This window comes from Mesoplodon densirostris, chromosome 14 (genome assembly GCF_025265405.1).
Source record: "Mesoplodon densirostris isolate mMesDen1 chromosome 14, mMesDen1 primary haplotype, whole genome shotgun sequence".
NCBI lineage: Eukaryota > Metazoa > Chordata > Mammalia > Artiodactyla > Ziphiidae > Mesoplodon > Mesoplodon densirostris.
Window position 1 is genome coordinate 19,432,180 of NC_082674.1, and position 18,201 is coordinate 19,450,380.

Consider the following 18,201-nt stretch of genomic DNA (forward strand, 5'->3'; position numbering starts at 1 on the left):
AGAAGGGGTGCCATCAGGGTTCTAAGCCAGGATCCTCTCAATAACTTTATGAATCCGGGCAACCTCTGGGGTTTTTACCTGTAATTTAATCTCTATGTACCTCACTTTTCACATGTGTAAAATGGGATTAATAACAGTAATTAGTGACAGTAACTGCTTCACAGAATTATGATAAGGGTAGAGTTAATATGTATAATATGTTTATAGCATTAGCTAAGCACATAATATATGTTCAGTAAATATTACTTAATACTAAAAAAAGTCCTCATCAGATAGTCTTACCATCTCCCTCATCTTGGTATTGGCTTCTGTGGCTTGTCTTTTTTCATTCAGTTTGACATATTTCTTGTTATGATGAGTGTTATGAGAGTTCTTGTTATGGTGAGTGATTTTTATTTGATACCTGGACATTTTGGACATTATGTTCTGAGACTCAGGATCTTATTTACACATCCTGACGTAGCTGGCTTCTTCTGGCACTGCTCCAACATGGGAAAGAGGGGACTGCTCTGGCACATTACTGCCCAGAGGGGATAGAAGTCCACGTTCCTCACTCTGCCTCTGTTGACTCTCAAGTTGGTGGGAGATTCCTCATCACTGCTTGTCAGGGATGGGAGTTCTGGCCTCCACTGACTTTTACTTGGCTGGGAAGGCAGGTGTGCCTCAGTATACACCTGTACTGAGGGGAAGGGGAGGGCCTTTTTACTGTTGGGCAGTGGTGAAAGGCCCGACTCCATTAGGCCTCTTCTGACACCAGCCTACACCAGGAAGGGGGAAGTACACCTTCTTACTGCCAGGTGGACATCTAAGCTTTCCATGTGGTCTTCACTGACACCAAGGGGAAGGAGGTCTCATTATCACCTGGTAGGGACCAACTCCCAAATGGCCTTCTCTGACACCACTGTGGTGGGGAGTATGGGGTGCCTTGTTACAGTTTGGCAGAGGTGGAAGTCTAGGCTCTCCACTTGACCTTTGCTGGTGGTGCTGGTGCCACAGTTCTGTTTTGTTTTGTTTTATAGTGTTTGTCTGGGTATAGCAGCTTTTTGTCTAGATTGTTTCTTTCCTGATCTTTTGGCTGGGAGAACAGGATTTTGTTTTGTTTGTTTGGTTTTTTGGAGGATCTGGGCCTATTGGTATTTCTAGGTTGCCAGCTTCTACAACTCCAAGTCTAGAATATATAGGGCACAGAAGAAAACCCATAGAACTCACCACCATGTTGTTTTCCTTAGATCTGATGATTTCTGCCTGATCTGCTTTCTTTTCTCCACCTTTAGGGTCTTCTTTTTTTTTTTTTTTTTTGTGGTACGCAGGCCTCTCTCTGTTGTGGCCTCTCCCGTTGCGGAGCACAGGCTCCAGACGCGCAGGCTCAGCGGCCATGGCTCACGGGCCCAGCCGCTCCGCGGCATGTGGGATCTTCCCGGACCGGGACACGAACCCCTGTCCCCGGCATCGGCAGGCGGACTCTCAACCACTGTGCCACCAGGGAAGCCCTGGAGTCTTCTTATGTTTGTTATATGTGTTGTCCAGGACTTTTAGTTTTACTTAATGAGAAGAATAGGGAAAAATATATCTATTCCACCTTCCCAGAAGTGGAAGTCCTCAAGTACTTTAAATTCTTAATTATTTAGTTTTCATTATAATTAATATTACCTTTTAGTCTGCTTGCCATATGCTTGACTGGGTAGAATTTTATCAGTGTGCCTCACTTATAGGACTTAAAATTTTTTTTTTAAATGAAAGTATGGCTCACCATCTAGAAGTAGAAGTTTTAGAATTAGTCTTTCAGTCTTAATTATTTTAGAGAAAGAGCAATAATTTTCTATATCCCATTTTATTAAAAATATATACATAAAACCTCTAGTTTTTGTTTGCTTCAAGAGAATGTCCCGAGGTAGCTTATGTATTAATTATGAGTATCTTAATGAATTAAGCATACTACTTTAAATATAGTAAATTTATTTACTGCCACCACCCTCACCCCCACCCTTACTCTCATTTTCTAGAGCGGATTGCATTAGTTTCATGTGATTGATCCAAATAGCTATGACTGACTGTAATACTGTTTTCCTGGTTTCAGGTTCTCTTTACAGCTACGTCAGAGGTTGAATTAATATGCTAAGAAATCACTAAGTACTGTTCTGAGGGGTTTTGAAATAAATGGGGTAAGTTTAATATCCTCTTAAATACTACTTGGATTTTTATAGTGAGTTCCTGATTTCGACCTCTATGTGCCAGACATGAAGCTGGACGCATCAAGCGGGAAGAATATCTTCACTTTGATTTTGCTCTTTGCTTGTAGTGCTTTTCAGTTTTCTTTTGGATCAGGAGCCCCTTGGAGGGTTGACTTAAAGCTGTAGTCACTTTTCACAAACATTCACAGATGTTCAGAGGGTTCGAGGACCTTCTGAAGTCCCCCAGAGTTCACAGGCCTTGGATCAACCATCTCCTCTATAGTTTTTGAGACTTTTTTACGTGCTTTGTTGCTCTTTTAAATATCACAACGACCCTGAGAATTAGTGGCTTGTATTCATATTTAACAATGAAGAAACTGCTGCTCAAAGTGGTGTGTGATTTATCTGGTCATGTAGCTGTCAAACATGAGTCTAGAATTGAAGACTTTCCTAAATTGTGACAGTTTCTCAGGGGGGCATCAACATTTTCTAAGGTTCTTGATACTTAGTGTCAAATTGCTTCCTAATAAGGTACTGTCACCTTTTCCTCACTCTCAGCAAATGAGCATGCCTTTTTCACCACGTTATCACATTGAGTTTTTCCCCACCCCAGTGTTTGCTAAACGGGTATATATACAATGATATTTAATTTCTTTGTTTGTATTAGGGTCCTCTATCCATTTATCCATCAGTCTGACCAGTTTTTATATCATTATGTGTAAAACTTAATGTTTTAAGAATACTAATTTTGTCATTTTTTTACAAATACTTTTACCCTTATTTGCCTTTTAATTTTATATGATTTCTTTTTTATGTATAGAAGTTTAGAAAATAAGCATGTATTCAGATTTCTTCTAATTTTTTCTCTTTTCTTTTTTTAGTGTAGAAATATCCAAAGATTTGACACACTTAAGTGAATGCAGACACACACATATACTTAGACTTTAAAAAATTTTAAGAACATAATGGGAATCTAAAAGAAAAGGAATGTCATTTAAGTTGCAGTTATTTGACTTCTTTTTGTCATATGTTTATTGGCTGTTGGTCTTCTATCATTTAAAAATTTTTAAACCATTTTTTTAATTGAAGTATAGTTAATTTACAGTGTTGTATTAGCTTCAGGTGTACAGCAAAGTGATTCAGTTATATATATATTCAGTTATATTCAGATATATACATATATATATATATATATACTTTTTCAGATTCTGTTCCACTATAAGTTATTACAAGACATTGAGTATAGTTCCCTGTGCTATACAGTAGGTTCTTGGTGTTTATCTGTTTTCTATATAGTAGTATATATCTGTTAATCCCAAACTTCTAATTTACCCCCCACCAACCTGCTATACCCTCTAGTAACCATAAGTTTGTTTTGTATGTCTGAGTCTGTTTCTGTTTTGTAAATAAGTTCATTTATATCATTTTTTTAGATTCCACATATAAGTGATATCATATGGTATTTGTCTTTCTCTGTCTGACTTACTTCACTTAGTATGATCTCTAGGTTCATCCATGTTGCTGCAAATGGCATTATTTTGTTCTTTTTTATGGCTGAGTAGTATTCCATTGTGTATATGTACCACATCTTCTTTTAGTATTCCATTGTATATATGTACCACATCTTCTTTATCCAGTCCTCCACTGATGGGCATTTAGGTTGCTTCCAGGTCTTGGCTGTTGTAAACAGTGCTGCAGTGAACATTGAGGTGCATGTATCTTTTTGAATTGGAGTTTTGTCTAGGAGTGGAATTGCAGGATCATATGGTAACTCTATTTTTAGTTTTTTAAGGAACCCCCGTACTGTTCTCTATAGTTGCTGCACCAGTTTACATTCCCACCAACAGTGTAGGAGGGTTCCCTTTCCTCCACACCTTCTCCAACATTTGTTATTTGTGGACTTTTTAATGTTTAATGGTGGCCATTCTGACTGGTGTGAGGTGATACCTCATTGTAGTTCAAATTTGCAGTTCCATAATAATTAGCAATATTGAGCTTCTTTTCATAGACCTGTTGGCCATCTGCATAAATATTTTTTGTTTAATCTTTCAGAATTTTTATAATTATGTAGAAATCTAACTTTTTTCTCTTAAATTAGTTAATTCTTTCTGATAGCATTTATTGAATGTTTCTTTTTTTGCCCACTGTTTGAAGTCTACCTTTATCATATATAAGATTCCCATATATACGTATATTTGTCTGTCTATATAATGTTCGTTTGATCTCCTTTTATATTGCTATGTATTTATCATACTCTTTTTTTTTTAATAAATTTATTTATTTTATTTATTTATTTTTGGCTGCATTGGGTCTTCGTCGCCGTGTGCGGGCTTTCTCTAGTTGTGGCGAGCGGGGGCTACTCTTTGTTGCGGTGCACGGGCTTCTCATTGCAGTGGCTTCTCTTGTTGCCGAGCACGGGCTCTAGGCACGCGATCTTCAGTAGTTGTGGCATGTGGGCTCTAGAGCACAGCCTCAGTAGTTGTGGCACACGGGCTTAGTTGCTCCGCGGCTTGTGGGATCTTCCTGGATGAGGGCTCAGACCCGTGTCCCCTGCATTGGCAGGTGGATTCTTTTTTTTTTTTTTTTTTTTTTTTGCGGTACGCGGGCCTCTCACCGCTGTGGCCTCTCCCGTTGCGGGGCGCAGGCTCAGCGGCCATGGCTCACGGGCCCAGCCTCTCCGCGGCATGTGGGATCTTCCCAGACCGGGGCACGAACTCGCGTCCCCTGCATCGGCAGGCGGACTCTCAACCATTGAGCCACCAGGGAAGCCCTGGCAGGTGGATTCTTAACCACCGTGCCACCAGGGACGCCCTATCATACTCTTTTTTTTTTTTTTTGCGGTATGTGGGCCTCTCACTGCTGTGGCCTCTCCCGCTGCGGAGCACAGGCTCCAGACGCGCAGGCTCAGCGGCCATGGCTCACGGGCCTAGGCTCTCCATGGCATGTGGGATCTTCCTGGACCGGGTCACGAACCCATGTCCCCTGCATCGGCAGGCGGACTCTCAACCACTGCGCCACCAGGGAAGCCCCATACTCTTTTTTTGTGTGTGTGTGGTACGCGGGCCTCACCGCTGCAGCCTCTCCCGCTGTAGAGCACAGGCTCCGGATGCGCAGGCCCAGCAGCCATGGCCCACGGGCTCAGCCGCTCCATGGCACGCGGGATCCTCCCAGACCGGGGCACGAACCCGTGTCCCCTGCATCGGCAGGCTGACTCCCAACCACTGCGCCACCAGGGAAGCCCTATTTAATATAACTTTTAAGTTTTCTCTCACTAGAGTTTCAAAAATGTTTGTCTTGCTTTTTTTTTTTGGTAGTAATTCTTACAGACTTACTTTAGAATATATTCATCAAGTTAAAAAAATAAGGATATGAAGGATTTTGATTAGAATTGCGTTGGGTTAAAGATTCATTTGAGGGAAAACATTGATACCTCTTTATTATCTATACTTATGCACCTTGTGGAATCTTCTCTGTCTCTGTACTCTTGGGGACTTTGCTTATGTTCTCTGGCTCCCAGGGGTCTTCTCCTGGCCTTCTCATTAGAAAGCTGAAGTTTCTTTCTCTCAGAGTCTTGGTGCTACCCCCTCCCCCAGCACCTCGCTGTTGCACAGTTATACCCCATTGAGGCCCTCCTGGGTTGAAAGAGTAGGGGGAAAAAAAGGAGAAGTGAGGAGCTCCCCCGCTCCAATGCTCTTCGTACAACGATGGCTCCTTTTTCTAGTTCCTTAGGAGGTTGGGGACAGTTTTCTCTTAGGCTTTTAGGTTTCCTGCCTCAGTAGTATAGCTTTATAACTTGGACTGTCTTCAGAGCAGGTCAGAAGAGAAAGAAAAGAAAAGGAACTGGAAACCTCACTCCCAAACTTATACACTTTCTAGCTTGCAGATGCCCCTTTTACTCCAGTGAGAAAGAGGGGCTTTCTCTTGGAGTGTTTACTATGTGCCCCTGCTGCGTAATTCTGGGACTCTACCCACCCTCATGTTAAAGTGGTAAACAAAGAAAGGGTTTTTAAAATAGAGTAAACTCACTGCCCTGTTGATTATTCTTCAAGTTTTAATTTCCCTCCCCAGTGCGCCTGCCATTGTTTATTTTTCAGAGTTCTCAGGTAGTTGCTTTTAGGATTCTCTCCAGAGTTTTTACTAGTTGTAATGGGTGGGAGAGATATAATGGGCTTAGCATCTTGGCTGTCACTAAAGTCAAGTTATTTCATTTTGAAAATTATTTTTATTTTCTAAAAATTCTTTTTTGTTGGTTACTATATTTTATGAACAGAGTTTTCTTATTTTATGGATATATTGGCCTCTTTTTTTAAAAAATAAATTTATTTATTTTTGGCTGCGTTGGGTCTTCATTGCTGCACATGGGCTTTCTCTGGTTGCAGTGATTGGGGGCTACTCTTCATTGTGGTGCGCGGGCTTCTCATTGCAGTGACTTCTCTTGTTGCGGAGCACGGGCTCTAGGCATGCGGGCTTCAGTAGTTGTGGCACGCGGGCTCAGTAGTTCTGGCTCGCGGGCTCTAGAGCGCAGGCTCGGTAGTTGTGGCGCATGGAACATAGTTGCTCTGCGGCATGTGGGATCTTCCCGGACCAGGGCTCGAACCCATGTCCCCTGCGTTGGCAGGTGGATTCTTAACCACTGCGCTGCCAGGGAAGCCCCTATATTGACCTCTTGAATCTCTGTGAAGATACCAATATAAGTTAAACATCTTATTTCTTTATTTTTGCTTTACTCTCTCTTCTGTGGGTCATGGTGCCCGTGCTTTTTCACCTTAGTGCCTCTCTTAGTTTTTATTAAGTAGCTGGTGATTCTTGGCTGTTCTTCTTTATAGAATTTTTAAATGAAGGTCTAAATCAGTGGTTGTCCAACTTGAATACATGTAACAATCCCTTGGGGACCCAGTTTAAATGCAGATTCCTAGCTTCACTCACAAAAAAATCTGATTCAATGTGTCTGGGGTGCACCAATATGATTCAGTATGCACTTAAACAGTTCAGATGATTCTGGTGCTGGTAACATCTTGGTAACTGGTGTAATTTGGTACAGGTCTCTTCTCCACTGAATATCATTGCTGACCACAGGACTCTGCAAGTTGGTTTCCCACTTGCTGTGGTAAATGGGATGTGGATTCCTCCCCACCCAACCCCTTTTCTTTGCATTTGCAAAGACAAGGCTAACAAGCTTGTCCCTGTCCCTCCCTCAACTTCTACTATGGGGAAGGAATTTATCTGCAGGGAGAGTTCTGATTAGTTCTGAGTTATCTTCCCTCGATCACAGTCTATTGAGATTGTCCTTAACCTGCTATTATCTTCAACTCAAAGTTCACACTATAAGCCCTCTGACAGAGACTTTAGACCCACAGTAAGTGCTGTGGCCAGCATTTACTATTTATCATCAGAAGTGTACTGGTCATCTTCGGTATTTTTCACTCATTTGTTATGTGGCCTGACATGAGGTGTTTAAGAAGGAGAAGAGATAGATACTCAGTCTGCCATCTTGAACTGGAAGTCCATTGTTACTTTTAAAGCGATGTTGATTTCTATTATGCCAAGAAGTATTTCTTTTGAATTCTCACATAAAATAAACATCATAAAATCTGTAGCAGGATCACAGCTTACTCATACTCACTTAGGTGTGCAAAGAAAATATAGCTTCTTTATTTTTCTATAAGTCGTCTCTTCCTTTTGATGAACTCTGGGAACTGGGTAACTGGAGGAAGAGTACCAATCTTACTCCAAGCTGGTAAACTAAGTTTTATGTAGTAATTTAAATTGATCTCTTTGGATATTTCAGTCTCTGTTTGGATACTAGTCATTCAAGTATCATCTCTTCTCTCATGCCTTCCCACAATGGAATCCAGACTTATGGGTGCTTGTGTGACCTTGTAGTCATGGAAGGATACGAGAACCCTCAATCCATGTGCTATCTTCTCTGTTTCTCACTGGTCTCTCCTTTAAAGTAACTGGTCAGGCTATTCCCTGAAATTGTGACTACTGTGGTGCTTTTGTCCTTGGGTGTTCTTCAGATATCCGAAGCTGAAGTTTACAACTGATGTTACTTGAGATCTGTTTTCTTGGTTTCCAGGATGTATTGCCATCTTCCCAGGTGTCACAGGTAACCTGATGTCTGGCTAGGGATTCCCATTGACTCGCTAGCCAGGTGGTCTCTTTTCCAGGCCTCTGCTGTGGAGCTACTTTGCCCCTATGACAGAGACCTCTTCTGGCAAACTTAACATCCAGCATCTCAAGTTACCTTTCCTGAACTACTTTACAGCACCCAGGAATTTCCCAGAGTGTTCCATGGCACAGGGGAGAAAAGGGAGACCCCAGAACCAATCTCACACCCTTCCTCAATCTGATTGTGCTTCTGTGCATATGCTTTGTTGTGGCTCTCTCCAGCTTGTGCTAGATGTGCATGAGGGGAGGTAAAAGTTTGGTTGTGGGGGAGGGCAGTTGGGGCCGTGCAGGATGTTACTGGAAGGCAGTGACTTCGCACTTTCTCAACAGGAAGCAGAGCAAAATCCATTCTAACTCCCAGATTTCCCCACTCCTTCAAACATTCCTTTCCTTTTGCAACCTCCAGCTGGAGAGGGTAATGGGAGTACTGGGCTGATCACTTGCTTCTCCTGTCTCTGTTCTACTTCTTTATCCCACAGTCCTTTGGCCAGAATCAGGAATTTGAGGCTTTAATTTACAGTCTCCAGGTTTTATCCTCCTTCTACCCTAGGTAGTAGGCATTATGTTCTAGCTGTCATGAGCAGAAGGGATATCTGCTCTACGAAGTGGAAGAAACTGTACTCTGAGTCTTTCAGGCTTGGTCAGAAAATATTAGTGTTAAAAAATGTTTCCTTCTTTGGGAAAACCAGACTTTTTAAGACTTAATCTTGCTGCAAAATCCTTTCTTTAATTCAGAAGGTGAGCATTAAATATTTCTCTTTTATATCTAAACTTCTCCAAGGAAATGGATGCTACTCATAGAATAGTAGGGAAGTAAGTAGAAGGAAATGCAAATGGGAAAAGCATATCAACACCTGCTTTCATAATCATTAGGATATATCTACCCTCATTACTCTTCTTTTTCAAAATTTCCTTTTTTTTCTTACAGATTTACTCTTATTTTTTTTACTCTTTTTACTTACTCTTTTACTCTTTTCTTATATGATTATGTTTCTAAAAACACTTTGGTTTTTATTTGATTTGTATTAAGCCTATAACTTTCAGATCACTTTTTATCTTTTTTTCCCCAACATCTTTATTGGAGTATAATTTCTCTACAATGGTATGTTAGCTTCTGCTGTATAACAAAGTGAATCAGCCATACGTATACACATATCCCCATATTCCCTCCTTCTGGTGTCTCCCTCCCACCCTCCCAATCCCACCCCTCTAGGGGGACACAAAGCACCAAGCTGATCTCCCTGTGCTATGTGGCTGCTTCCCACCAGCCATCCATTCTGCATTTGGTAGTGTATATATGTCCATGCCACTCTCTCACCTCGTCCCAGCCTACACCTTCCCCTCCCCGTGTCCTCAAGTCCACTCTCCGTGTTTGCATCTTTATTCCTATCCTGCCCCTAGGTTCTTCAGAACCATTTTTTTTTTTTAGATTCCATATATATGTGTAAGCATGCGGTATTTTTTTTAAAACATCTTTATTGGAGTATAATTGCTTTACAATAGTGTGTTAGTTTCCGCTTTATAACAAAGTGAATCAGCTATACATATATATATATCCCCATATCCCCTCCCTCTTGCGTCTCCCTGTCACCCTCCCTATCCCACCCCTTTAGGTGGTCACAAAGCACCAAGCTGATCTTCCTGTGCTATGTGGCTGCTTCCCACTAGCTATCTATTTTACGTTTGGTAGTATATATTAGTCCATGCCACTCTCTCACTTTGTCCCAGCTTACCATTCCCCCTTCCCGTGTCCTCAAGTCCATTCTCTACATCTGTATCTTTATTCCAGTCCTGCCTCTAGGTTCTTCATAACCATTTTTTTTTAGATTCAATATATATGTGTTAGCATATGGTATTTGTTTTTCTCTTTCTGACTTACTTCACTCTGCATAACAGACTCTAGGTGTATCCACCTCACTACAAATAACTCAATTTCGTTTCTCGTTATGGCTGAGTAATATTCCATTGTATATATGTGCCACATTTTCTTTATCCATTCATCTGTTGATGGACACTTAGGTTGTTTCCATGTCCTGGCTATTGTAAATAGAGCAGCAATGAACACTGTGGTACATGACTCTTTGAATTATGGTTTTCTCAGGGTATATGCCCAGTAGTGGGATTGCTGGGTTGTATGGTAGTTCTATTTTTAGTTTTTTAAGGAACCTCCATACTGTTCTCCCTAGTGGCTGTATCAATTTACATTCCCACCAACAGTGCAAGAGTGTTCCCTTTTCTCCACACCCTCTCCAGCATTTATTGTTTGTAGACTTTTTGATGATGGCCGTTCTGACTGGTGTGAGGTGATACCTCATTGTGGTTTTCATTTGCATTTCTGTAATGATTAGTGATGTTGAACATCCTTTCGTGTGTTTGTTGGCAATCTGTATATCTTCTTTGGAGAAATGTCTATTTAGGTCTTCTGCCCATTTTTGGATTGGGTTGGGTTTTTTTTTTATATTGAGCTGCATGAGCTGCTTGTATATTTTGGAGATTAATCCTTTGTCAGTTGCTTCATTTGCAAATATTTTCTCCCATTCTGAGGGTTGCCTTTTCATCTTGTTTATGGTTTCCTTTGCTGTGCAGGAGCTTTTAAGTTTCATTAGGTCCCATTTGTTTATTTTTATTTTTATTTCCCTTTCTCTAGGAGGTGGGCCAAAAAGGACCTTGCTGTGATTTATGTCATAGAGTGTTCTGCCTATGTTTTCCTCTAAGAGTTTGATAGTTTCTGGCCTTACATTTAGGTCTTTAATCCATTTTGAGTTTATTTTTGTGTGTGGTGTTGTGGAGTGTTCTAATTTCATTCTTTTACATGGAGCTGTCCAGTTTTCCCAGCACCACTTACTGAAGAGGCTGTCTTTTCTCCATTGTATATTCTTGCCTCCTTTATCAAAGATAAGGTGACCATATGTGCGTGGGTTTATCTCTGGGCTTTCTATCCTGTTCTGTTGATATATATTTCTGTTTTTGTGCTAGTAACATACTGTCTTCATTACTGTAGCTTTGTAGTATAGTTTTTCTTTTTCAAGATGGCTTTGGCTATTCGGGGTCTTTTGTGTTTCAATATAAATTGTGACATTTTTTGTTCTAGTTCTGCGAAAAATGCTGTTGGAAATTTGATAGGGATTGCGTTGAACCTGTTGATTGCTTTGGGTAATATAGTCATTTTCACAATATTGATTCTTTCAATCCAAGAGCATGGTATATCTCTGCATCTGTTTGTATCATCTAAAATTTCTTTCATCAGTGTCTTATAGTTTTCTGCATACAGGTCTTTTGTCTCCTTAGGCATGTTTATTCCTAGGTATTTTATTCTTTTTGTTGCAATGGTAAATGGGAGTGTTTCCTTAATTTCTCTTTCTGATCTTTCGTTGTTAGTGTATAGGAATGAAGAGATTTCTGTGCATTAATTTTGTATCCTGCTACTTTACCAAATTCGTTGATTAGCTCTAGTAGTTTTCTGATAGCATCTTCAGGATTCTCTATGTATAGTATCATGTCATCTGCAAACAGTGACAGTTTTACTTCTTCTTTTCTGATTTGGATTCCTTTTATTTCTTTTTTGTCTCTGATTGCTGTGGCTAAAAGTTCCAAAACTATGTTGAATAATAGTGGGCAGCATTGTCTTGTTCCTGATCTTAGAGGAAATGCTTTCAGTTTTTCACCATTGAGAACGATGTTGGCTATGGGTTTGTCATATATGGCCTTTATTATGTTGAGGTAAGTTCCCTCTATGCCTAGTTTCTGGAGGGTTTTTATCATAAATGGGTGTTGAATTTTTTCAAAAGCTTTTTCTGCATCTATTGAAATGATCATATGGTTTTTCTCCTTCAATTTTTTAATATGGTTTTTTAATATGATTTGCATGTATTGAAGAATCCTTGCATTTCTGGTATAAACCTCACTTGGTCATGGTGTATGATCCTTTTAATGTGCTGTTGGATTCTGTTTGCTGGTATTTTGTTGAGGATTTTTGCATCTGTGCTCATCAGTGATATTGGACTGCAGTTTTCTTTTTTTGTGTGTGACATCTTTGTCTGGTTTTGGTATCAGGGTGATGGTGGCCTCGTAGAATGAGTTTGGGAGTGTTCCTCCCTCTGCTATGTTTTGGAAGAGTTTGAGAAGGATAGGTGTTAGCTCTTCTGTAAATGCTTGATAGAATTCGCCTGTGAAGCCATCTGGTCCTGGGCTTTTGTTTGTTGGAAGATTTTTAATCACAGTTTCAATTTCAGTGCTTGTGATTGGTCTGTTTATATCTTCTATTTCTTCCTGGTTCAGTCTCGGAAGTTTGTGCTTTTCTAAGAATTGGTCCATTTCTTCCACGTTGTTCATTTTATGGGTATATAGTTGCTTGTAGTAATCTTTCATGATCCTTTGTATTTCTGCAGTGTCAGTTGTTATGTCTCCTTTTTCATTTCTAATTCTATTGATTTGAGTCATCTCCCTTTTTACTTGATGAATCTGGCTAATGGTTTATTAATTTTGTTTATCTTCTCAAAGAACCAGCTTTTAGTTTTATTGGCCGTTGTTATCGTTTCCCTCATTTCTTTTTCATTTATTTCTGCTCTGATCTTTATGATTTCTTTCCTTCTGCTAACTTTGGGGTTTTTTTGTTCTTCTTTCTCTAATTGTTTTAAGTGTAAGGTTAGGTTGTTTATTTGAGATGTTTCTTGTTTCTTGAGGTAGGATTGTATTGCTGTATACTTCCCTCTTAGAACTGCTTTTGCTGCATCCCATAGGTTTTGGGTTGTCGTGTTTTCATTGTCATTTGTTTCTAGGTATTTTTTGATTTCCTCTTTGATTTTTTCAGTGATCTCTTGGTCATTTAGTAACGTATTGTTTAGCCTCCATGTGTTTGTATTTTTTACAGATTTTTTTCCTGTAATTGATATCTAGTCTCATAGCATTGTGGTTGGAAAAGATACTTGATATGATTTCAGTTTTCTTAAATTTACCAAGGCTTGATTTGTGACCCAAGATATGATCTATCCTTGAGAATGTTTCATGAGCACTTGAGAAGAAAGTGTATTCTGTTGTTTTTGGATGGAATGTCCTGTAAATATCAGTTAAGTCCATCTTGTTTAATGTATCATTTAAAGCTTGTGTTTCCTCATTTATTTTCATTTTGGATGATCTGTCCATTGGTGAAAGTGGGGTGTTAAAGTTCCCTACTATTATTGTGTTACTGTTGATTTCCCCTTTTATGGCTGTTAGCATTTGACTTATGTATTGAGGTGCTCCAGTGTTGGGTGCATATATATTTACAGTTGTTATATCTTCTTGGATTGATCCCTTGATCTTTATGTAGTGTCCTCCTTTTTCTCTTGTAATAGTCTTTATTTTAAAGTTTATTTTGTCTCATATGAGAATTGCTACTTCAGCTTTCTTTTGATTTCCATTTACATGGAATATCTTTTTCCATCCCCTCACTTTCAGTCAGTATGTGTCCCTAGGTCTGAAGTGGGTCTGTTGTTGTTGACAGCATATATAATGGGTCTTGTTCTTGTATCCATTCAGCCAGTCTATGTCTTTTGGTTGGAGCATTTAATCCATTTACATTTAAGGTAATTATCAATATGTATGTTCCTATTACCATTTTCTTAATTGTTTTGGGTTTGTTATTGTAGGTCTTTTCCTTCTCTTATGTTTCCTGACTAGAGAAGTTCCTTTAGCATTTGTTGTACACTTTGTATCTTAATAATTTCCCAAACAGGAAAATAGTCTGTGTCTCTATTTTCCATATCTTTAAGAAACATTTATCATAAATTGATACAGCCACTATGGAGAACAATATGGAGGTTCCTTAAAAAACTAAAAATAGAACTACCATATGACCCAGCAATCCCAGTGCTGGGCATATACCCTGAGAAAACCATAATTCCAAACCAGTCATGTACCACAGTGTTCATTGCAACACTCTTTACAATAGCCAGGACATGAAGCAACCTAAGTGTCCATCGACAGATGAATGGATTAAAAAGATGAGGCACATATATACAATGGAATATTACTCAGCCATAAAAGAAATGAAATTGAGTTATTTGTAGTGAGGTGGGTGGACCTAGAGTTTGTCATACAGAGTGAAGTAAGTCAGAAAGAGAAAAACAAATACCATATGCTAACACATATATATGGAATCTAAAAAAAAAAATGGTTCTGAAGAACCTTGGGGCGGGACAGGAATAAAGATGCAGACGTGGAGAGTGGACTTGAGGACACGGGTAGGGTAGGGGTTGGCTGGGACAAGGTGAGAGAGTAGCACTGACATATATACACTACCAAATGTAAAATAGATAGCTAGTGGGAAGCAGCCGCATAGCACAGGGAGATCAGCTCGGTACTTTGAGACCTCCTAGAGAGGTGGGATAGGGACGGTGGGAGGGAGACGCAAGAGAGAGGGGATATGGGTATATGTGTATACATATGGCCGATTCACTTTGTTATACAGCAGAAGCTAACACACCATTGTAGAGCAATTATACTCCAATAAAGATGTTGGGGGAAAAAAACAGTTATCAATAAGGTCTTGTAAAATTTCAAAACATGGCTTTAAAATATAGGGCCCCTATTCTTTTTTACATGATTTTTTTCCTTTTTGATTGTGTGTGTGTGTGTGTAAGAGAGCAAAATCCAGTTTGCAGCTCAGTTCCTTCTGCTTTGTGGCTTTTTCCTGTGTGTTCCCATTGTACTTTGTCTTTTCTAGAATTCCTCATATTTGTGTTTATGGAGGTGGATCAGGTCAAGGCCAGGCGCTCAGGTATTGCTTATCTTTTTTGCCTTAGTTCCTAACAGATTCCTGCTCATAATAGGCATGGGGGAATAAGCAATTCCTATACTTCTTCCCTGATTTATTTTTCTCCATAGTACTTACCATATTCTAACATACTATATTATTAACTTATTTGTTTTATTTATCATGTGTCTCCTCCCACTAAATTATAAGTGCCACCATGGCAGGGATTTTTAACTATTTTGCTTAGTACTATATTTGTAACACCTAGAAGAATACCTGGCACAAAGGTGACCAGTGATTATTTGTGGAACGATTAATTAATGAATTGTTCAAATTTAGATAATTGCCTAAATTATACCATACGATCTGTAAAATATGATAGGTATAAATGCTGGTATGGAAAAAAATTTAAGTAATGTAATCATAAAATTGTAGAGTTTAGGGACTTCCCTGGTGGTGCAGTGGTTAAGAATCCACCTGCCAATGCAGGGGACACAGGTTTGAGCCCTGGTCTGGGAAGATCCCACATGCCATGGAGCAACTAAGCCCATGCACCACAACTACTGAGCTCACATGCCACAACTACTGAAGCCCGCACACCTGGGGCCCGTGCTCTGCAACAAGAGAAGCCACTGCCATGAGAAGTCCGCACACGGCAATGAAGAGCAGCCCCTGCTCACCACAACTAAAGAAAGCCGGCACGTAGCAACGAAGACCCAATGCAGCCATAAATAAATAAATAGATAGATAGATAGATAAGTAAATTTATATTAAAAAATAATAAAACTGTAGAGCTTAAAAGCCAGGAAGACCTTAGTAACATGTAATTCTGTTCCATTTTGGGAAATGACCAAGAGGTGAAATGACATGATTTAAGCATGGAGTCAGTTAATTGTAGAGATAGAACAAGAATTTAGAACTCAAGTAAAATTTAATAATTAACAGTTGTGTTAGGATATGTGGGAGGCAAGATGTGTGATTGTGGGTAAGAAAAAGAACAGGTTCTGGAATCAGGTAGATACAGGCAAGTGACCAGACTCCCATGCATCAGTTTTCTCCTCTGCAAATCAGGAATAATTCTACCTTTCTTATACATTGTTCTGGGACATGTATGAGACAAAGCAGATTAACTTAAGAATGTACCCTGCCTGGCACTTAGTGAAGGCTCAGTAAAGGTGGCTCCCATTGTTACTATTTGGAATATTTTTCTTGATATCCCAGTAAATACCATTTAGGTTTTTTTCCCTCATAGCATGTTAATACAATTTGCAATTGTGTATTTAATGTCTGTTCTCCATTAGATTGTAAGCTCCATACAGGCATGAGTTGTGTCTCTTTTCTTTATTGTGCTGTATCCAATGTCTTATACAGTGCCGGAAACATGATAGGCCCTGTGTATGTATGAATTATTTAATTAACTTGAGAAGGTTGCTAAGGAGTTTGAAAAGAGGAACATTTGATGAAAACCTTTATGACTAACAAAGGTTGAGAAGAATTAGGTGGGCAGCTTTATATTAAAACCATAGGTACCTTCTTAGGATCAGAATCATATACTTCTAAGGAACCTTGTGCTTTTAATTTGTTTTTCCCAAGTAAACTGCTCTGCTGGAAAGCAAATTGACAGACTTCCTGGCAAGAATATTCATTAAGTTTATAAGATACTGTTCATTGTAAATGACTAAATTAGCTTTTGGTGACCACTCTTGGATAAGATAAAATGATCCATTGAGGTACTAGACCTGTGGGGCTGAGAGATCAAGCACCTCGATAACAGTCTTGAGGCCCTTGCCCAGCCATCAGCCTATCTATGTCTTGTTACTTTACCTAGTTTCATTTGATGAAAATCAAGACAATTGTTTTTCTCCTCAAATTGCTATTCCCTCCTACTTTTTCTGTACTGTTTTGAAGGAGTTACCATAGTTACTAGTAGAAGCTCCTTGGAGCTTTAAAAACATCACAGCTGGAGGTAGAGTGATCTAGATAAAAGCATAAGAAAAAAGCTTACTGTCGTTTTTTTTCCTCCTGTTGGAACTGAGTTCTTTCATTAGGAAGCACTTAGCATAAAGTGGAATGTTCTTTATTCCCACTAGAGTAGACAATATTTTCATTTAAATTAACAGTAGGTTAGCACCTGGCTCCTTTTTAGAGTCAGGAAAGGGAGGTAATGCTACTGCTCACCTGTCCTCCACCAGAATCTACCCTCTCTCTATCCTCTTCTTTCTCTTCTCTATTTCTTTACACCTTCCCGGGGCCAACAGTGAGTAATACTGACATTTGAGGCCCAGATGGATAAGGTTGGAAGTTGCACCTTTGGATTAATGTGGCTTGGAGTGGGGAGGCAGGGAGGAATGAAGGAGCACTAAAATCTTGGCGCAGTGTACCAGGAGCATATTTGCCAGGACCAAGAAGAATCAAGGGCCATCTCTTGTCAGAGGGCCAGAATGAGTGATTTCTAGAAGTAAGTTTGGGATGGCACTGTTGAGAAGAGAAAGGAAAAGTATATTTATTAAGCATCTAGTATGTATTGAATACCTGCATTGGTACTTTCTACTGTAACATGCTCTCTTCTAGGCTGTGAAAGTACTCTGAAAATTTTAAAATACCTGATTTATACCATCTTGTTCCTTGGTGTGATCTATACCGGGGTTGGCAAACTACAGCCTATGGGCCAAATCCTGCCCACTCTGGTTTTTTGTAAATAAAGTTTTATTAGACCATAGCCACCATGCTCATTCATTTATGTATAGTCTGTGACTGCTTTTGCACATCGAAGGCAGAATTGAGTAGTTGCTACAGAGACTGGATAGCCTGTAAAACCTGAAATATTTACTATCTGGCTCTTTACAGAAAAGTTTGCCAACCCCTGATCTAGATGGACTGGATCAGTTCATCTTGGACCAGGTATGGGAATGGTTATATTTGGAGTAAAGCATACTCTTAGGTTGTACTCCTTGTGGATATTAGCATAGTGGCATCATGAAAGAAGGGTGCTGGGGATTTGGATAAAAGTGGTAGGCTTTCTGGGCCTTTTTCAGTCATCAGTCCAAACCTAAATTGAAAGGAAACTTTAAATGTAAACTTCGTATTTTTTCCACATTTCTTTGCCATTTTCTAATCCTACATACA

General features: G+C 39.6%; 1 protein-coding gene across 11 annotated transcripts in view; it reads left to right on the plus strand.

Moving 5' to 3' along the window:
• NCOA1 (nuclear receptor coactivator 1) overlaps positions 1–18,201 on the plus strand; it is a 264,878-nt gene that overhangs the window by 93,687 nt on the left and 152,990 nt on the right. For 3 of the 11 annotated variants that reach the window (XM_060116868.1, XM_060116866.1, XM_060116871.1), the window contains exon 3: positions 2,078–2,162. The exons of 7 other annotated variants lie outside the window; for them this stretch is intronic. The gene's annotated coding sequence lies outside the window, so the exon portion shown is untranslated. Of the gene's footprint in view, positions 1–2,077; positions 2,163–15,083; positions 15,100–18,201 lie in introns of those variants that run through there. One more of the 11 variants, XM_060116870.1, reaches the window with a different exon arrangement.